This window comes from Triticum dicoccoides, chromosome 7A, assembly GCF_002162155.2.
Source record: "Triticum dicoccoides isolate Atlit2015 ecotype Zavitan chromosome 7A, WEW_v2.0, whole genome shotgun sequence".
Taxonomy (NCBI): Eukaryota; Viridiplantae; Streptophyta; class Magnoliopsida; order Poales; family Poaceae; genus Triticum; species Triticum dicoccoides.
The window spans coordinates 645615684-645636555 of NC_041392.1; the positions used below are offsets into that span (position 1 = coordinate 645615684).

Genomic DNA, 20872 nt, shown 5'->3' on the forward strand with positions numbered 1-20872 from the left:
ACCCAAGTCGGAAAAATGCGTCTTCATAGGATACCCTAAAGAAACTATTGGGTATACCTTCTACCTCAGATCCGAAGGCAAAATCTTTGTTGCCAAGAATGGATCCTTTCTAGAGAAAGAGTTTCTCTCGAAAGAAGTAAGTGGGAGGAAAGTAGAACTTGATGAAGTATTACCTCTTGAACCGGAAAGTGGCGCAACTCAAGAAAATGTTCCTGAGGTGCCTGCTAGAGAGGAAGTTAATGATGATGATCATGAAACTTCAGATCAAGTTGCTACTGAACTTCGTAGGTCCACAAGGACACGTTCCGCACCAGAATGGTACGGCAACCCTGTCTTGGAAATCATGTTGTTAGACAACGGTGAACCTTTGAACTATGAAGAAGCAATGGCGGGCCCGGATTCCGACAAATGGCTGGAAGCCATGAAATCCGAGATAGTATCCATTTATGAAAACGAAGTATGGACTTTGACTGACTTGCCCAATGATCGGCGAGCCATAGAAAATAAATGGATCTTTAAGAAGAGGATAGACGCGGATGGTAATGTGACCATCTATAAAGCTAGGCTTGTCGCTAAGGGTTATCGACAAGTTCAAGGGGTTGACTACGATGAGACTTTCTCACCCATAGCAAAGCTGAAGTCCGTCCGAATCATGTTAGCAATTGCCGCATTCTATGATTATGAGATATGGCAAATGGACGTCAAAACGGCATTTCTTAATGGTTTCCTTAAGGAAGAATTGTATATGATGTAGCCGGAAGGTTTTGTCGATCCTAAGAATGCTGATAAGGTGTGCAAGCTCCAACGCTCGATTTATGGGCTGGTGCAAGCATCTCGGAGTTGGAACATTCACTTTGATGAGATGATCAAAGCGTTTGGGTTTACACAGACTTATGGAGAAGTCTGCGTTTACAAGAAAGTGAGTGGGAGCTCTGTAGCATTTCTCATATTATATGTAGATGACATACTTTTGATGGAAAATGATATAGAACTCTTGGACAGCATTAAGGCCTACTTGAATAAGAGTTTTTCAATGATCGACTATAGCAACATGATAGACCACCCGAACTCTATATGGAAACACACTTTATCCTATCATTCTCCTACAACCAGGAGGGAGGTGTTCGAGCAATTAATGCAACATTTTGCTTTAGGTTGGAGGGAACTGATGTTGTCGATAAAAGGATTTAACCGTGAAAACCTTTGTCTAGTTGAATATCACAGGACAACAAAGTCATGAATATAATTTTTCATCCAAAGCACCACATACGCCAATGTTTAGATGCATGGTGTCATTATGTGTAAATTCTGGTAAAACAACTGTAGATGTGCAAAAAAAGGCTTCTGCTTGGATACAACACCCCACTCCCCCGCGGCCGCCTAAACGCATTTACGACTGAGATTACCCCGTACCTCTTCAAAATAATGGGCAGATGGTGTTTCTTAAAGTACGTCGCCGCGTTGGTACGTGAGCTACTAGGCCGTAAAATATAAATATACATAAAAATAAAAGGAAAGCTCGAGACCTCCAACTTAAGGCGCGCACTGCTAGCCACTTCACATCATCACTTCTTGTGCTGTTCTATAGCGCGAAAAATATATAAGAACACACCACAATGTTCATATATACGAAATCCTTTACGAAAAATTAGAAAATTCTAATGAAAAAATATGTGAACTATTTTGAAATGCCGAATTGTTGTTGAAATTATGAACAAAATTTGAAAACACAAACATTTTCAGAAATTTGAACAAGATTTAAAAATGAACTTAAAAAAACCCGTACATCTTTCGAAACATGAACAATTTCCGAACATCTTTCAAAAGATGACTTTTTTATTTTTTTTAGGGAAAAAGATGACTTCTTTAAAAATTTATGGTTTTTTTTTTAGTTTTCGTTTGTCCCGTTTTCCTTTTGTTTTTTCTCTTTCTTTTACTTTACTTTTTTCAAAATTCGTGAACTATTTTCAAATCATGAACTTTTTCTTAAATCCGGATCTTTAAAAAATTGTGAACATTTCTTAAATTCACACGCTCTGCTTAAAAAAGGACAACGCTAACGCCCACACGTGTGGTGGGAACAAAACCTGCCCACTGCGCCATGTCACTGCATGCATGCATGTGAATTTTTTTTGAATTTTCAGTTTTTAAAATGTTTTATCTCTTAAATGAAAAATCCGATTGAAGATCCGTTTTCACCATTAAATTTCTCGCGACGAGATCTTCAAAACTAAATCTCATATCAATGTGTTTCGACAAATTTTTTTGAGGGTTAAAATTTGTCATGTCTATTGCACATGAATTACCATGGTGTTTGCACTGAAGTTGCCATGATATGTTTCAGCTATTTTTGTCTACATTTAAAAGTAATTTTTGACATATTATAAAACATGAAATTAAGAAACTAGACTTACCATGAACCGTAAACTAAAATTGCCATGATACATGCAATTAAAATTGCCATGGTTCATACAAATAATAATTTGCATGGTCAAAGCACTGGAATTGCCATCATCAAAATATTAAAATTGTCATGCTCTACAAACTAAAATTGCCACATGGCAACTTTAGTTTAAGCACTATGGTAACTACAGTGTAAACATCGTGTCAATTTTTGGGCAAAAAAATTTCGTCAAAACATATCAACATGGGGTCTAGTTTTGTAGATCTCGTCAGGACGGATCTAATTGTGAAAACAGATTTTTAATTCGATTTTCTAATTAGGAGATAAAATATTTTAAGCCAAAAACTAACAATATTCCTGCTGATGTCATCTGTTCACACATCACAAAATGAGTGGTAATGGAGGCGTGTGGGCGATGTGCAAGATGTCACACGTGTGGGCGTTACTTTTTTCCTAAAAAAATTGTTCATAAATTAGGAAAGTGTTCACATTTTCTAATTTTATTCAGAGTTTAAAATTTATCTCTTTTTTGGAAATTTGTTTGCGAACCGAAAATGTTCTCTTTTCTGGAAAAAAATAAATTTTTAGAAACATACTTTTTTAAAAATTTATTCACAAATTTTAAATATTCTTGTTTTCCAAATATTGTTCACAAATTTTTAAAAATATTTGTGGAATTTCAAAAAAAGTCATGTTTTGAAAAATTGTTCCTGGTTTTAATTTTTTGCAAAACTTCGAAAAATCTGCATGTTTACAAATTTTGTTCATAAATTTAAAAAATGTTCATGAATTTTAAAAATTGTTCTCATTTCTTAAATATTGTTCATGTTTCGAAAGATGTTCGGAAAGTTCAAATTTCAAAAATGTTTGTGTTTTCTAATTTTGTTCATAATTTTAAAAATAATTCAGTATTTTATAATTGTTCACTTGTTTTCCAATAAAAGTTTTGATATTTTTCAGAAATGTTTTCTTATATGAATGCTGCTGTATGCTCTTATATATCTCGCGTTGTAGAACATCACAAGCAGCAGTGAGGTGAAGTTGGTAGAAGCGCCCACGTTAAGTGGGTGATCTTGAGTTTGAGTCCTCGTGAGCTCACCCTTTTCTCTGTAGTAGGAAGTTGCCCGTGGGTTACAACAGGGCATACATATGCTAGTGATTTCACGCCGATTGTGTCTAGCATATGACTTTCTCCACTCATTATCTCTGTCTAATACCTCTTTGAAACACTTAAGACCGTCCAAGTGTGAATGCTCACCCAATGCAAACTTGATCCCAACAAAATACTTGCTCGTGCTTGAGCTGCATCTCATCAAGAGGCATCATCAACAAACAAAATTCTAAAACGCAAGGGCAATTCGGTAGCAATAACAAAATATAGCTCTAAAAACCGACCATAGTACTCAAGCATCGTTGCCTCGTTGGCGCCGGAGAGCGCACTGGTGCACAAGTTAGAGTCGAGCATGAGCACGACAACATAGTACTCGAGCACCTTGAGGTTCTTGCGAGCGTTGGCGAGGGTGTAGAGTGTCTGCTCCTCGACGTTGAAGTAGATCACTAGGGTGGCCAAGGTCCCCGGCGCGGCTGCCGAACCCTTATGCCACCACGTTGAATGTACAACGACTGCAGGCCCTGGCATGGCAGCGAAGGCCTCCCGGATGCATAGGGAGTCGAAGCGCTGGACGTTGTGACCCACCCAGTCACAAAGGACGGTGCAGCGCGGGGAACGCGACCAAGAGGACAGAGGAAGCATTTGGAGATTGTAGAGAGGTCCCTGGCGGGATGAGGGTTTTCTAGCGCTTCACCGTCAGTAGCTGGACACCTCGACAAGGCAGCGCCGGATCGTGACGAGCAAGGCAAGAGACATGGCGAGTGGCAGGTGGGATAAGTGATAAAGGAGAGCATCGAGGAGACGGGATCCACGAAGGCGAGATAAGGGAATGACTAGAGGAAATAAAATTTCGACGAGATTTGGTAAGGGCAAAAATTTCGTACGTTCTTTTAGATAGGAAGGAATTGAATAGATTTTTTTGGATCAGGAACAGGAGAGATTATCGTGCGTGATTGACCTGAATCAATTGCGTTATGCGTTACGAAATAACATATGAGTTACCAAATAAAAGATTCTTAGTTAGGAAGGAATAGGGAAGATTGATTGGCCTGAATTAATTGTGGTACGACATTACCAAATACTAAAAGATAGGTTACCGAATAAGAGACGTAAATTTGATTGAATTACCAAAGATTGATTGGAGAGAAAAATTATTGGAACGAGAGTGAGACGAAGAGGTTGGACGAAACGTAAGATGGGAGAGGGAACCTTACATTTCTTTTAGGTAGTATATATATTAGGAGAGATTCTTAGTTACCAAATGAAAGATTCTTAGTTAGGAAGGAATAGGGGAGATTGATTAGCCTGAATTAATTGTGGTATGACATTACCAAATACTAAAAGATAGATTACCAAATAAGAGACGTAAATTGATTGAATTACCAAAGATTGATTGGAGATAAAAATTGTTGGAACGGGAGTGGGACGAAGAGTTTGGACGAAACGTAAGACGAAAGAGAGAACCTTACGTTTCTTTTAGGTCCTATATATAATATATATAAAGATCTTTATGTTGCTTACACAGAACGTGGTAGAAGCGACATGGCTTCATGAGCCGGCCCACTCGCTCGCGCCCGTGCAATTCTTATACAATGTTCCGCATATACATTTTGCCAAAGGCCATTATTATTCTTTATACGTTAGTGAAAGGGGTGTGCAAAGCGGGGTACATGCAAAATTGAGATTCTGTGTCATAGATTTTTCCGCCCTAAAGTGTACTAATATGACTCCTTTAGGGGTCTAATGCTAAATAAAGAAATATGTCCTCGGGATATCTTCTTAAAAAGTAGTTTAGTCCTATTTGCTATAGCTTGAAGCAGACCCAAGGGTCAGCATATTCAGGACCAAGGGGCTTGTGCAAAATTGTGATTCTGTTCGCAGCCCTACAGACTAATGAGCGTGTATCTCTTGCTAATTTCCTTTAGGCGATGGCTGTCAAGTATCAAACGTCTGATGATTTAGATCCTCAAAAAAAAAAAAACGTCTGATGATTTCAGGGGAGAAATCCCTTCATTAAAAGATGAAAAGAAGTTCCTCAAAGAGTATGCGAGACTGTACCGTCGGCTGCCTGCTGGTGTCCGGGTCGGGGCTGCCTGCTGAGACGCTGCCGTCGCCTCGCCTTGGTCCTCGCCGAACCTGTTTCTCACACCGTCCAGGAACTCGGTCAACACCGGATCTTGGATCGGCGATTCCTGCACGCAGCAGACCACCTCGACGCCCACCTTGTCCCAGCAACCGCGGCGCGGCCCCTCCATCCAGCGCACGGTGAAACGGCATGCGCACCGCTCCACGCCATCCATGGTGCCGTGCCCTGCCCTTTCTACCTGCATATTTGGTCGGCACCTATTATTACTGAAGCATATGCGTGTTGAGGAACGCACTAAGTAGGGCGAGAATAGGAGGACTTACGGTCTCGAGGACAACGTCGTAGTACTTGAGCTCGTCGGCGTCGCCGTAGATATCGCAGGCGAGGCAGAGCTGGTTGCCCGGGCGGAGGTCTCCGCAGCGGGCGTCGTTGAGGGCCGGGCTTTCCCGGCGGAACCTGGCGCGGAGCGCGTCCACGTCGCCCGGGGATGCGAGGTCAGCCACTGGATCGTATCACTCGTCCGCATCCTCGAGGAAATTCTCGAACATGACGCGCAGCCAGCTGTCCTGCACCACCACACGCGCGGGGTACCATGCTTCGTCGGACTGCGCGCGGTACTCCATTCCGGGTCGTGGGTGGCGCGGCGTCGGCGCCGGCGCGACGGTGGCCTGCCGCTGTTGCGACTTCGGCATTTCCGCGGTACTGTGGGAGTGGCGGCGCCCCGGGTGGTCCGTGGGATTTGGGCCCTCGAGAGGACAGGGCGGCGAGTTTCCCAATGCTTTATACCGTCGAGATTGCGGTAATCTTTCTAGGTTTTAAGTTTTTAGATTTCGTCGGCATAATGTGCATAAACGTCCCTCAATAAAAAGAAAATCATAATATGCAAATACAAAAGGGGATAATTATATAAGGGATATCTCTCCAAATTGCCTAGAGGTTGTTTTGACCAAGATAATCACATTTCAGATTACACACTTGTTTTGTAAACTAAGATTTGGACCCATTACTAATAATTCATCTATGGAGCCTTCGTTTCAAAGATGTGCTTCGATTGAGCACCTATTGATATGGGAAATGCTTCAGTATCATACTCCCTCCATGCGGAAATACTAGATGGAGAAATGAATGTATCTAGACGTATTTTAGTTTTAAATACTTTTATTTTTTATTCATTTCCCCGACAAGTATTTCCCGATAGGAGTAGTGTTGGATTATGGATGGGCTTAGGCCCATATAAGACACTAATCTCTGGTTAATTTTGAGGCCCATGTATGAGATGGTAAGTGGTGGGAAGTTTAGTCCCACCTTGCTAGTTCAGGAGAGTTGAGACCCCTTTATAAGGGCTGCTCTATCACTTGCCATTGGGAGCTTGGGAAGAGGAGTGGTACACGCGCTCCTCCTCCGCCGCCGCCCGCCTCGCCACGCCACGCCACGCCACGCACCGGGTTGCGGGAATGAGCCGAAGCTTATGTTTACCGCTCAGGAATTAATTAATTAATCAGGGATTAATTAACGCGTCGCTAACATGTGGGCCACTATCCAAGACGTTGGACTGTGGGCTGACTTGCGTTGCCGGGATTCGTCGACTTGCTTGCCGGGGGTGCGACCCTTGCCGGGACCCGCATATTCGTCGACTCCCTTGCCGGGAACAACGACTCCCTTGCCGGGAGTGGGCCGACTCGGTCGTGGGCCTCGGCAAGGACCATGACTTTCTTCCTTACGAACTATATAAGAAGGCTCTGGCCAATGAAGTAACCTAGTTCGGTTCACTCACTCCCTCTCGCGTGACCTAGCCGTCATCTACTGTTCCTCACTCTGTGCTGCCTCCGGCGATCCCATCCCGACGACCGCGTGCACGGCTGGTCGGGACAGCAGGTGCCTCCGGAACCCTATCGTTCGAGATCCTGCCCGGGAGAACAGCAATAAGGTTTTTGGGGAGCGTCTCGGCGTGATTGCTCCCGATCCGTCCCCAACTCTGTTTTCCTCTGCTTCAACTACTTCCTCTGCATCGACACCATGGCCGCCGCCGCCGCAGCTAAGAAGAAGGCCGCGGACGAAGCCGAGGCTGCTGCTGCAGCCGTCGCGTTGGCCTGTCCAACCGGAGGATATGATCTGTTCATCCCTCGTTTACTCGTACTTATACTAGCCGTATATGTGCTTCTCATAGAAGGTTCGGTTCTATGTTCTGCACGCGCTAGTATGCTTAGGTATCGCTATGAGATGCATACCTTTTATGCCTTGCTTACTGTTTACTCGTGGATAAGTCTAATCAGAAAAGTGCTAATATTTCCAACAATCCAAAAACCTTATTTTAGGCACTTTTCGATTCAAGGCTTTGCTGCTACTCTAAAACCGGAAAAGTTTACCGGGACGCATTTTAAGTGTTGGCAGACTAGGACCACCTTGTGGCTCACAGTGATGAACGTGTTCTGGGTTGGTGGTGTGTCCCTCACAGAAACGATTGCTCCTGAATAGGAGAAGGTGTTTAGGGAGGCAACCACAATCTTTCTGGGAGCAGTTCTGAGTGTGATTGGAGACAAGTTGGTTGACGCCTATATTCATATGGGCGTTGCCAAAAACTTGTGGGATGCGCTCGAAGTCAAATTCGGCGCAACTGATGCTGGCAGTGAGCTGTATGCCATGGAGCAGTTTCATGATTACAGGATGGTTGATAACCGTTCTGTATTGGACCAGGCTCATGAGATAAAGTGCATTGCTAAGGAGCTGGAGCTCCTGAAGTGTGAGTTACCGGACAAGTTTGTCGCGGGTTGCATTATTGCAAAACTCCCTCCTAGTTGGAGGAACTTTGCTACTTCTCTCAAGCACTTGAGACGTGAATTCTCTGTTGAGGATGTCATTGGTCATCTCAGTGTTGAGCAGAACTCGAGAGCAAAGGACTCACACGTGAAAGGGGCAGAGGGTTCTTCTAGCGGCAATGTGGTGCAGAAGAACTTCCACAAGTTCAAGGGAAAGAACTCTGTCCAGCAGAATACTACCTTTAAGAAGAAGGGTAAGAAGAAAGACAAAAAGAGAGATGGCTGCTTTACTTGTGGTTCAGATGAACATTGGGCAAACAAGTGTCCAAACAAGTACAAGAAGCCAGCATAGGACTCCAAGTCTGTGAATGTCACTCTGAGCAACAATGATGCGGCATCTGGGTATGGTAATCTGTTTACCATACTTTTAGTTTGTTAGTCCACCGATTGGTGGATTGACACTGGGGCCAATATTCATGTGTGTGCTGATGTGTCTTTGTTTTCTTCCTACCAGGTCGCACGAGATTGTTTCGTCCTGATGGGGAATGGCTCGCATGCTTCTGTTCATGGTGTTGGCATGGTAGATCTGAAGTTTATTTCGGGAAAGATCATGCAACTGAAGAACATGCAGCATGTCCCCGCCATAAAGAAGAATCTCGTTAGTGGCTCTCTTCTATGTAAAGAAGGGTTAAAGTTAGTATTTGAGTCGAACAAAGTAGTCGTATCTCGGTATGGACTATTTTTGGAAAAGGATATGATTGTGGTGGTTTGTTCTGCCTTTCCCTGGAGGATTTCTGTAATAAAGTCGTGAACCAAATTCATTCTAATGTGAACGAATCTGAGGTTTGACATTCACGTCTCTGTCACATAAATTTCGGTTGTATGACGCGGCTAGCTAAGATGGATTTAATCCCGAGTTTCACTTTAGCCAAAGGCTCTAAGTGCCATGCGTGTGTGCAAGCTAAGCAACCTCGTAAGCCTCACAAGCTTGCGAAGGAGAGACACCTGGCACCTCTAGAGCTCATACATTCAGATCTTTGTGAGATGAATGATGTGTTGACTAAAGGTGGAAAGAAATACTTCATGACTCTGATTGATGATTCCACTAGGTTTTGCTATGTGTATTTGTTAAATACTAAGGATGAGGCTCTACACTACTTTAAAGTCTATAAGGCTAAAGTTGAGAACCAACTTGAGAAGAAAATAAACCGAGTCCGGTCTGATCGTGGTGGAGAGTACTTTTCTATTGAGTTTGATTTATTCTGTGCGGAACATGGCATTATTCATGAGAGGACGCCTCCCTACTCACCCCAGTCAAACGGGGCCGCCGAACGAAAAAATCGTACTCTAACTGATTTGGTTAACATCATGTTAGATACATCGGGTTTATCCAAGGCATGGTGGGGGAGGCTGTATTGACATCTTATCATGTCCTGAATAAAGTTCCCACAAAGGATAATGAGACTAATCCCTATGATCAATGGGAAAAGAAAAGAACTACACTCTCTTACTTGCGCACTTGGGGCTGTTTGGCGAAAGTCAATGTGCCGATAATCAAAAAGCGCAAGTTGGGACCAAAGACCGTGGACTGTGTTTTTCTTGGCTATGCCAAGCATAGCGTTGGCTATAGATTTCTAGTGGTGAAATATGAGGTACCTGACCAGAAGGTCGGTACAATTATAGAGTCTAGGGATGCTACATTCTTTGAGGATATTTTCCCCATGAGAGATATGCAAAGCAATTCTAGACTGGAATCTGATGAGACTCCTGAACCTGCTATTCCGATGGAATATTATGAACATAAAAGTGATAAGAGTTCCACGGAGGATGACGAGGAAGCTCCTGTTAGGAGCAAGAGACAGAGGACTGCAAAGTCCTTTGGTGATGATTTCCTCGTGTACCTCGTGGATGATGATACTCCCAGCTCCATTTCAGAAGCTTATGCATCTCCGGATGCTGACTACTAGAAGGATGCGGTCCGTAGTGAGATGGATTCCATCTTGGCTAACGAGACATAGGAGATTACTGATCGTCCTTATGGTTGTCGGCCATTAGGATGTAAGTGGGTGTTCAAAAGGAAGCTTAGGCCCGATGGTACTGTTGAGAAGTACAAGGCTAGGCTTGTGGCCAAGGGTTATACCCAGAAAGAAGAAGAGGATTTCTTTGACACTTATTCACCTGTGGCTGGACTAACAACCATTCGAGTGTTACTCGCTTTGGCTGCCTCGCATGGTCTTCTCGTTCATCAGACGGACGTTAAGATGTCTTTCCTTAATGGAGATCTAGACGAGGAAATTTACATGCAACAGCTGGATGGCTTTGTAGTAAATGGTCAGGAAGGAAAGGTGTGTAAGCTAGTGAAATCTTTGTATGGCCTGAAACAAGCGCCTAAGCAATGACATGAGAAGTTCAACACTACTCTGACATCTGCTGGCTTTGTTGTGAACGAAGCTGACAAATGTGTATACCATCGCTATGGTGGGGGCAAATGAATTATACTGTGTCTGTATGTCGATGACATACTGATATTTGGGACCCACCTCAAGGTCATTGAGGAGGTCAAGTCTTTTCTATCTCACAACTTTGAGATGAAGGACCTGGGTGTGGCTGATGTTATCCTGGACATCAAGCTACTGAGAAATTCTGAGGGTGGAATTACACTTTTGCAATCCCACTATGTTGAGAAGATTTTGAGCCGTTTTGGATATTCGGACTGCAAACCTTCTACAACACCATATGATCCTAGCGTGCGGATTCGAAAGTTCGAAGGCACGACTGTAGATCAATTGAGATATTCTCAAGTGGTTGGTTCACTGTTGTACCTAGCATGTGCTACTCGTCCTGACATCTCGTTTGCTGTGTGCAAACTGAGCCAGTTTGTTTCCAATCTGGGAGATGTGCATTGGCATGCTGTTGAGCGAGTGATGCGTTATTTGCAAGGTACTGCAAACTATGGAATTCACTATTCTGGGTACCCGACGGTACTTGAGGGGTATAGTGATTGAATTGGATATCTGATGCTGATGAGATGAAAGCCACAAGTGGACATGTCTTCACACTTGGTGGTGGTGCTGTTTCCTGGAAGTCTTGCAAGCAGACGATCTTAACCAGATCGACTATGGAAGAAGAACTCACAGCATTAGACACATCATGCGTCGAAGCAGAATGGCTTTGAGAGCTTTTGATGGATTTGCCGGTGGTTGATAAACCAGTGCCGGCTGTCCTTATGAACTGTGACAATCAAACAGTGATTGCCAAGGCTAAGAGTTCAAAGGACAACATGAAATCCACAAAGCACATAAGAAGAAGATTGAAATCTGTCAGAAAATCAAGAAACTCCGAAGTAATAGCGTTGGATTACATCCAGACGGCTAAGAATCTGGCACACCCTTTTACGAAAGGGCTATCACGGATTGTGATAGAAAATGCATCGAGGAAGATGGGTATGAGACCCACGTAAGTTGCCATGGGGGTAACCCAACCTATGTGATCGGAGATCCCGTGAATTAGGACCTGGAAAAACAATCCAGCGGTCAACTGAGGAGAGTATCCTTAATTAACCCACTCCATTGGAGATGCATAATACTCTCAATCCTGTAAGGTAGGCTGACTTTTGTCTTAATGTGTTCCAAAGCTTGTGTAAGCAAGATGCTAACCTACAGAGCATTCTTTGGAGGAACACACCTATGTTAGCCCGACTGCTGCTCACAGTCTATGAGATTGGGTAATCTCTAGTAAGCTCATGAGAAAGTACGGAGTATGATTGATAGGCTCCACCCGTGGGGTTTAGCCTTCGGCAGCCATGTATCAGCTGACAATAGGCGAAACTTCTGCATGCCAAACTGACAATTCAAGGCATAGTCCATTGTTCAGTTTTGAAGAAGTCTAATCATGTTGCTCTAGGTGGAAGTTCAACTTAACAGTCTCCACTGAAAATTCTGGTATATCAAACATTGTTTGGAACAGTTGACAAACCTATGTGCCTCGAGATCTGGTGGGGGATTGTTGGATTATGGATGGGCTTAGGACCATATAAGAACACTATTCCCTGGTTGATCTTGAGGCCCATGTATGAGATAGAAGGTGGTGGGAAGTTTAGTCCCACCTTGCTAGTTGAGGAGAGTTGAGACCCCTTTATAAGGGCTTCTCTACCACTTTCCATTGGGATCTTGGGAAGAGGAGTGGTACACGCGCGCTCCTCCTCCTCCTCCTCCGCCGCCCGCCTCGCCACGCCTCGCCTCGTCACGATGCGCGCGCGCCGCGGGTTGCAGGAATGAGTCGAAGCTTATTTTTGCCGCTCAGGAATGAATTAATTAATTAGGGATTAATTAACGAGTCACTAACATGTGGGCTATTGTCCAAGACGTCGGACTGTGGGCTGACTTGCGTTGCCGGGATTCGTCGACTCCCTTGCCAGGGGTGCGACCCTTGCCGGGACCCGCGTATTCGTCGACTCCCTTGTCGGGAGTGGGCCGACTCGGTCGTGGGCCTCCGCAAGGCCCACGACTTTCTTCCTTACGGACTATATAAGAAGGCTCTGGCTAGTGAAGTAACCTAGTTCGGTTCACTCACTCCCTCTCGCGTGACCTAGCCGTCATCTATTGTTCCTCACTCTGTGCTGCCTCCGGCGATCCCATCCCGATGATTGCGTGCACGGCTGGTCGGGAGAGCGGGTGCCTCCGGAACCCTGCCGTTCGAGATCCTGCCCGGGAGAACGACAATAAGGTTTTTGGGGAGCGTCTCGACGCGACTGCTCCCGATCCGTCCCCAACTCTGTTCGCCTCTGCTTCCACTACTTCCTCTGCACCGACACCATGGCCGACGACGCCGCCGCTAAGAAGAAGGCCACAGACGACGCCGAGGCTGCTGCTGCAGCCGCCGCGTTGGCCTGGCCAACCGGAGGGTATGATCTGTTCATCCCTCGTTTACTCGTACTTATGCTAGCCATATATGTGCTGCTCATAGAAGGTTCGGTTCTATGTTTTGCACGCGCTAGTATGCTTTGGTATCGCTATGAGATGCATACCTTTTATGCCATGCTTATTGTTTACTTGTGGATAAGTCTAATCGGAAAAGTGCTAATATTTCCAACAAGTAGATGCTAAGAAGTACATGTTCCCTCATTATTTGTTTCATAATAAGGAAAACTAGCTTGTGTCTCACACAATTGCGCAAGGAACTTCATCCGTAATATCTAATTTGTGTGGACTCGATCACACGGGTATATTCCAATCATTCATGTTACAAAGTTAGCAAATTAACTGTGAGATGTCGTTTTTGTACTTGAAATATGATTAGTTCACATAAATAAAGAATGGGTTATGGGATGTTGGTTCATTATTTCTATAACATATTAGCTCGACAACATGGCATTGAAGTATAAATCCCGATGAACTATTCAGATCATATTCAACCTTTGGTACTAACATAAGTATGTCCTATATAGTTTCCTACTCGCCATACCCGAGCGGTGGCAAGCCACGAGCCGTTGATATGGTAGAAAAGTATGTGAATCTAGAATGCTTTTTTATATATTACAGAGAAGTAGTAGAAAAATTAGAAATAGACAGAATGATGAACTTAAATTAACCACAGAACTAAACAGTGCCCAACATAGAAGATTAAGATTCAACCCTTGAATCTGAAATTGTAATCAAAAGAATTTGAATCTGAAATTGTAATCAAAAGAATCATCCCTTGAATCTGAAATTGTAATCAAACGAATCAACCATTGAATCTGAAATTGATATCAAATCGAAAGGAGTGAAGTATCCAAACCGAAAGCATTGAACCGTCTAAATGAGAAATCTGAGCTAATGAACTGTAGGACAACCAGAGACTACTATATGACCACATAGAATTAAAAGACATGGTCAAGGGAATGAAGTTGCAGAGATGGAGCATGACTGATGAAAACCTGGAGCATAAAAGGAGGCTATTTTGGAATACGATCACTTTATGAACTATACACTTAGTCAAAGCGAGTTGAAAAGTGGATGGCTTTGAAATGCAATGAAGCATCCAGCTAGATCAATTAATCTTTAGTAATCAAAATGCTATATGTTATCTGTAGTCCGATTACAACATATGTTTATCGGTCTGCTTTAATAAAAGGCACACCTAAAACGGAACCGTGTTCATCTCTAACTGTGCTATATAAACAAAACTGAAAAAATAGACATAAAGCAAAGAAATACATTCTCATTAGATTGACTCTATCTTCTTTTATCAACAATAGATCCTTCAAAATTGTCTTAATAGCAAGATAATCCAGAATCTAAGAATCTTCTTCGAGAGGAAATACTGGCTATTTCCAACTTTTGTACCCCAAAAGAATATATAGCACTATGTCTGCACCCTAATATTAATTTCCCCATTGAATTAACATCAGGATAATCTTCAGAAAGAAGCACCAGTATTTTACATTTCTTTCCACATCCTACAAATGGAGCAATGCTTTTTATTGTAAAAGTAGGTCACTAAATTAAATGGACAAAAGAAAATTCAGTAAGTACAAATGAACCACATTTACATGTCGTATTACTTTATTATTTGACAAAAATTACAGAGTATCAAAATCAACTTATACACTAAAATTAAATTTAGGTACTCATGTTAATGATTTAACCGAATAATAAAAATCAAAGCTAGAACTGCTACTTTTGCCCACCTTGTTCAGGCTAAGCCAAATAATATCTTAACTTCGAAATGATATCTTAACTTTTTTCTAGAATACGCACGAGTGTGTATATCATGCATTAAAGAAGGAGAAAGGGGAGAAGAGCCCTGTCCACCAAAAGTTTACATGTAGTTACATCACTACTACACCACACGGCCCACAAAGGGCAAGAACAAAACACCTAACTATTCACCCTATAACACCTAGCAAGCATGGACAGGAAGTTTGCGGTGTTATGCTTGAACATCCCTGCTAGCTTCCACACTACCCTTTCCTCGGTCTCAATTCGAGTAACAAGGGCAGTGGCTGAGGGCGATGCCCCCTCAAAGACAACCTTGTTTCTATGCTTCCAAAGCTCCCATAAGCAGAACCCGCGGATGTACATGTGTTGCACCATTCGACTAGGATAGCATCTTGGGAAGGAGTCCACTCAGGTTTGCCCAAGGCCGAGAGAACGACAAACCATACTGTTCTGGCAAGCACACAAGTCAGAACGATGTGATTGCTCGTCTCCTTGCCCTGGTCATAGGAAGGACAAGCCAACTAGTGAGGGAGCCCACGCCGGGCTAACCGATCCAAAGTCCAACACCTATCCCGACCCCCCATCCAACTAAAGAAACTGCACTATAAGGGAGCTTTCAATTTCCAAGCCAAATTAGCATATGGTGCCCCCTAGAGGCCCCAGAACTTCGTCGCACACACCAAGCTTGCGTAGTAGGTGCCATTGTCTTCCCACGCCCATCTAATAATGTCACGCACAACCACCACAGGCTGACACATTATAGTGGTGGACCATAGGGCAAGGTACTCCCATAAGATGGGCTCCTCCATGTCTGGGCCAACATCCAAGGCCAAGAACCCCCCTTCCAGTGCATGAGATACATGCCTTGCCTTTCTAAACCTCCATGGAATTCTCTAATACAGGTTCGGCGCCAGATCCTGCACCCTGAGGCTATTAATCGATCTGTCCTCCCAGAATAGTGCCTGATGGCCATCCCCAACAATAGTGATGGTGGCTACTTAATATATCCTTGTTGTCTCCGCCGGAACCCTAATGTCAAGCCCCTTCCATGATCTGGAGTTATTAGTTCTCTGCAACCAAGGCCACCTCACTTGCAGCACCTGGTTCAGCCACTCTAGGTCAAGAACGTCGAGGCCACCCGCCCACGTAGGCATACATATTGATTTCCAAGTCACCCATGCATTACCCGCCATTGGCCTCTCCAGTGCCGGCCCATAAGAATCGCCGACAGATCTTATTAATCACCCTAATCGTCTTAGGTGGTAGTTGGTGGGCGAGCATGTCGTGAATCGGGGTGGCGTAGAGGACCGATCGGACGAGCACTAACATGCTGCTCCTTGGCAGTGACCCCCTCTCCGGGATGGTAATTTACGGGCCACCTTCATAACGAAATCATCAAGTTGTGCCGGCGTTAATTTCCGCAAACTCAACGGCATCCCAAGGTAGCGGCAAGGGGAAATCCCTACAACACAACCTAGCTTAGCAGCAATCATAGTGATATGCGGATCAGAACACCTGATGGGCATCACCAATGTCTTCACATTGTTCAGTCATAGCCCGGACGTGCCATCAAAGGAGTCAAGAATTGTGTTGCATAGTTGTAGTTCCAAGGCCTCCGGCTTCAAGAAGAGCATCACGTCGTCCGCAAAAATCAACACCCGCTGATTAGGCCCTCATGTCATAGGATTAAGCAGCCCACACCTATTAGCCAAAGCAAATAGTCACTACAATGGCTCCGTCATTAGGATAAACATCATAGAGACAGTGAATCCCCTTGCCCGAAGGCCTTATGGTTTCGAATTGGAGCACCAGGCACACCATTGAGAAGGATCCGAGTTGATGCCATTGATAGCAGGCCGACAATCCATGCCATCCACCTTCTGCCAAAGCCTAGGGCATGTAGAGCTTCCATGACAAAGGGTCGCTGGACTAGGTCAAATGCTTTGGATATATCCAATTTGATCATGAAAGTTGGGCTCCTGAGTGAGTTCAGTTTTTTAGCCATGCCCTGCACGGGCATGAAATTATCATGTATGGGCATCCATCGAACGAAGGCACTCTGGTGCATGTCCACCAAGCCCGGTAGCTCGTCCTTCAGCCGCAAGGATAGGATTTTGTCAAAGATCTTAACAGCACCCTGTATGAGCCTAACTGGTTTAAAATCCTTCAGTTCCTCCACGCCATCTACCTTTGGCAATAGGGTGACTAAGGCCTGGTTAGTCACATGCATACCCCTCATATCGTGTTGAAAGAAGCAGTCCATTGCCCTCATAAAATCAGCCTTGATGATATTCCAACAACATTCATAGAAATGCGTAGTAAACCCATCTGGGACTAATATCTTGTCTAGCATTGTAGCGACCCGATCCCAATGGACCATAGTCTCTGTGCTTAAGTGTCATCCTTGGATTGGTATTGCTGACACACACTGTACTCGAGTATTTATAACAGAGTTCAATCACACACTTATTACATCGAGTGTTTCTTAAAGAGTACTTATTACAATAATATGGCTAAAGGCCATCTAAATAACTTGCGGAAGCTTCGAAGGTAAATGAGTCCATCCAACTCCACGGCAAAACTGAGTGCATGACAATGACCTATCGCACCTTACTCTTCGTCTGAAAATTCTGCAACATGATATGTTGCAGCCGTGTAGGTCAGCACATGGAATATGCTGGCAAGATCAGACTATAGAGAAAATGATGTAATAAAGGCTATCACTACATGCATATTTGGCTGGTTGAGGCTCTAAGTTTAACATTTTCATAAAGCTAATTTTTCCCTACAACATAAGGAATATATTTTATTTAACTACCAATTTTATGCCATTATTGAGAAGGTCCCCTCAACTCAATTCCTAAAATAATATTAATAACCCAACAAATTCATTAAGTAAAGTGATGAGATCAAATCAATAATTCAAATACCAGATACTTAAGATGTCCATAACCGGGACACGGCTAACCATGAGTAGTTTATACACTCTGCAGAGGTTTGCGCACTTTTCCCCACAAGACTCGACCGCATCCATGATCGAAAGATTGAGACATAGTCTTTCTGAAGCATTAACTCTTTACTCTGGGTAGACAGCACCACCTACTTTCCCCTACACCTGCTAGCCTACCACTGAAAGAGGTCACACAACTTACTCAACTATGCCATAGCCCATAATGGCTTGTGGCTGCACACGGAAGTTTCTAGCATGAATAATATTGGGATCCCTTTGAGCCTGGGTGGCATTCCATAGGATGACCACACAGGTACTCCGGGATATCCTAGGACAACACTGGATTGCTCCAGGTGCCCGCAACCAATCCACCCATATGTGTATTAAAGTGGCCATCTTAAGTTTGCCTTAGTTAAAATCTCTCACAACTTGCATGATTCTCACATACCAATCCCCGTCTACGAGCATGGCTAAGCAATATGAGCATAAGGTATATTTTGGGGGTGATAAAAGGATAATAGGTTCCTACCTCATCAACTACTTGATAGTAACCACATGTTCACAATCCAACTCATGCAATGTTTGAGGGTTGAACTAATGCATAAAAACTGGGTAATAAAGGGATATGATCAAAGTGTAACTTGCCTTGCTGACAATGGGAAAACCCTAGAGATTCGTAGTAGCAAGCTTCGCACTCCGAAAAGTCTATCATAGACAAACAATAGAATACATAAGCACTCAAGCATAAGATGCAAAGGTAAAACCAAATAAAATGATCTAAACAAAAAGTTCAAGTGAAGAGCTTCGATATGCAAAAAGAATCAATCAAATCGGAGATACGAAACAAAAGCTACGATCGAAAGAAATTCAAATCTGTTTGAAACCAAATTGTAAACTTCCAAAGAACATGTTTAAGTTGATTATCTGAATAGAGGGGTTCGTAACGAAGAATTTGGCATTAGTTTCATTGGATTTGGATAAACGAGCAAAAAATTGTGATCGTTTAAAGATCAGGGACTAATCTGTGAAGAAAATAATTACAGATAGGTCTCTCGCCGAAAATAAACAAAAAAAGAAAAAATCTAACGAACGAACGTTCGATATAGAAACCTAACGAACGAAAACCATTCGCTACCGAAGACAAACGGACGAACGTCCGCTAAATAAACTACGCTATGAAATAAACCGGGTCGAGAAAAGAAAACCAAAAAAATTCGGATCGGGCGGCGGTTTATATCGGTTCGGTGGGTTGGCGAGAAAACCGGCAGTAGCGGCGACAAACTCCGGCAAGGCAGAATGGCGAGGGGCGACATCGACGCGAGGCGGCGAGGCTTGCGACGGCAACGCGACGAGGCGAGGCGTGCGGCGGCGCGGGGCTGCAGTAGGTGGCGTGGCGAACAGCGGCTACGGGGAGCGGTTGTGGCTCAGGGTGGCGGGAGGCGGTGGCGGTTTGTGGAGGATAGGGCGAGGGGGGGTGGGCAGCAGCTTTTAAAGGCCGGGGGAGGGTCCGGTCGGCTTGGGATGGGGGGCAAAGGCGGCGTTGGGGCGGAGTCGTACTCGGCGGCGGCGTGCGCGTGCTGGAGGCGAACTCCGATGCGGCTCTGGGAAGGCGGCGCTGCTGGGTCGGCTGGGCTTCGGCCGAGTCGGTCCGAAGAACCTTTTTTTTAAATAAACGCCACGAAGAAAAAATCCGAATAAATAAAATCCTAAAATTTCAGAAAGAATTTTCACCATCCCCTCCTAATATTTGGGACAATGTGAACATTTTTCTGGGCTAAATGCAATTTAAAAAATTGCCACCGAATAAAATTGCAAATAAAAATCAAATAAATATATTTTATTCAAAATTAAATTTCCAACATTTCCTAGATGTTTTGAAGAAGTCATATTATCTTCTCTCATTATTTTATTGGAAAATAATTTTGAATAAAAATATCACTTTAATCCAATTTGCCAATTTTGAAAATTCAAAAATGGATTGTTTGTGAAAACCCCCAACTCTCTCAATTGGTCCTTGAGTCTCTTAAGGTTTCTAGGATCAAAAGTCCAAATAAAACAAATTCAAAAATGCACAATTTATGGATGCATATGATGACCTAATGGTTAACATCCAAATTGAAAATTGGGATGTTACAAACCTACCGCCCTTAAGATGAATCTCACCCTCGAGATTCGGATTGGCTAGAAAAAAAAGGTGTGGGTGGTATTTCCGAAGGTCTTCTTCTCGCTCTCAGGTGGCTTCCACTGAACTTTGCAAAACTTGATGACCTTGCTGCATGTAACTCGGTTGGCGAACTCGAGAATCTTGATGGGTTTCTCCTCGTAGGTCTGATCACTTTCCAACTGAATTGCTTTCAGGGGCACTGTATCTCTCAGAGGAATATCGGCCATCTCTACATGGTATTTCTTCAACTGGGAAACGTGAAACACATCATGAACTCCTGACAAACCTTCGAGTAACTCCAACTTGTAGGCAACTTCACCCATACGTTCCAAAACTCGGTATGGTCCTACAAATCATGGTGCTAACTATCCTTTGACTCCAAATCGTTTAACTCCTCGAAGTGGTGACACACGAAGATATGTTCGGTCTTCGATTTCATAGGCTACCTCCTTCCGTTTAGTATCGGCATAGCTCTTATGCCTGGACTGAGCAACCTTGAGTCTATCACGAATCAACTTGACCTTCTCCTCAGACTCTCTGATTAAATCTGGCCCAAACAATTGTCGGTCTCCAAATTCATCCCACATCAAGGGTGTCCTGCACCTCTTTCCATACAAGGCTTCGAAAGGGGCATCTTCAAACTAGCTTGGTAGCTGTTGTTGTACGAGAACTCTGCGTAAGGCAAATTATCATCCTACCT

At 43.8% G+C, this 20872-nt stretch overlaps 1 pseudogene; it reads right to left on the reverse strand.

Moving 5' to 3' along the window:
* Nucleotides 1-4439: 4439 nt before the first annotated feature.
* LOC119333784 lies at nucleotides 4440-6293 on the reverse strand (annotated as a pseudogene).
* Between the last annotated feature and the right edge of the window lie 14579 nt (nucleotides 6294-20872).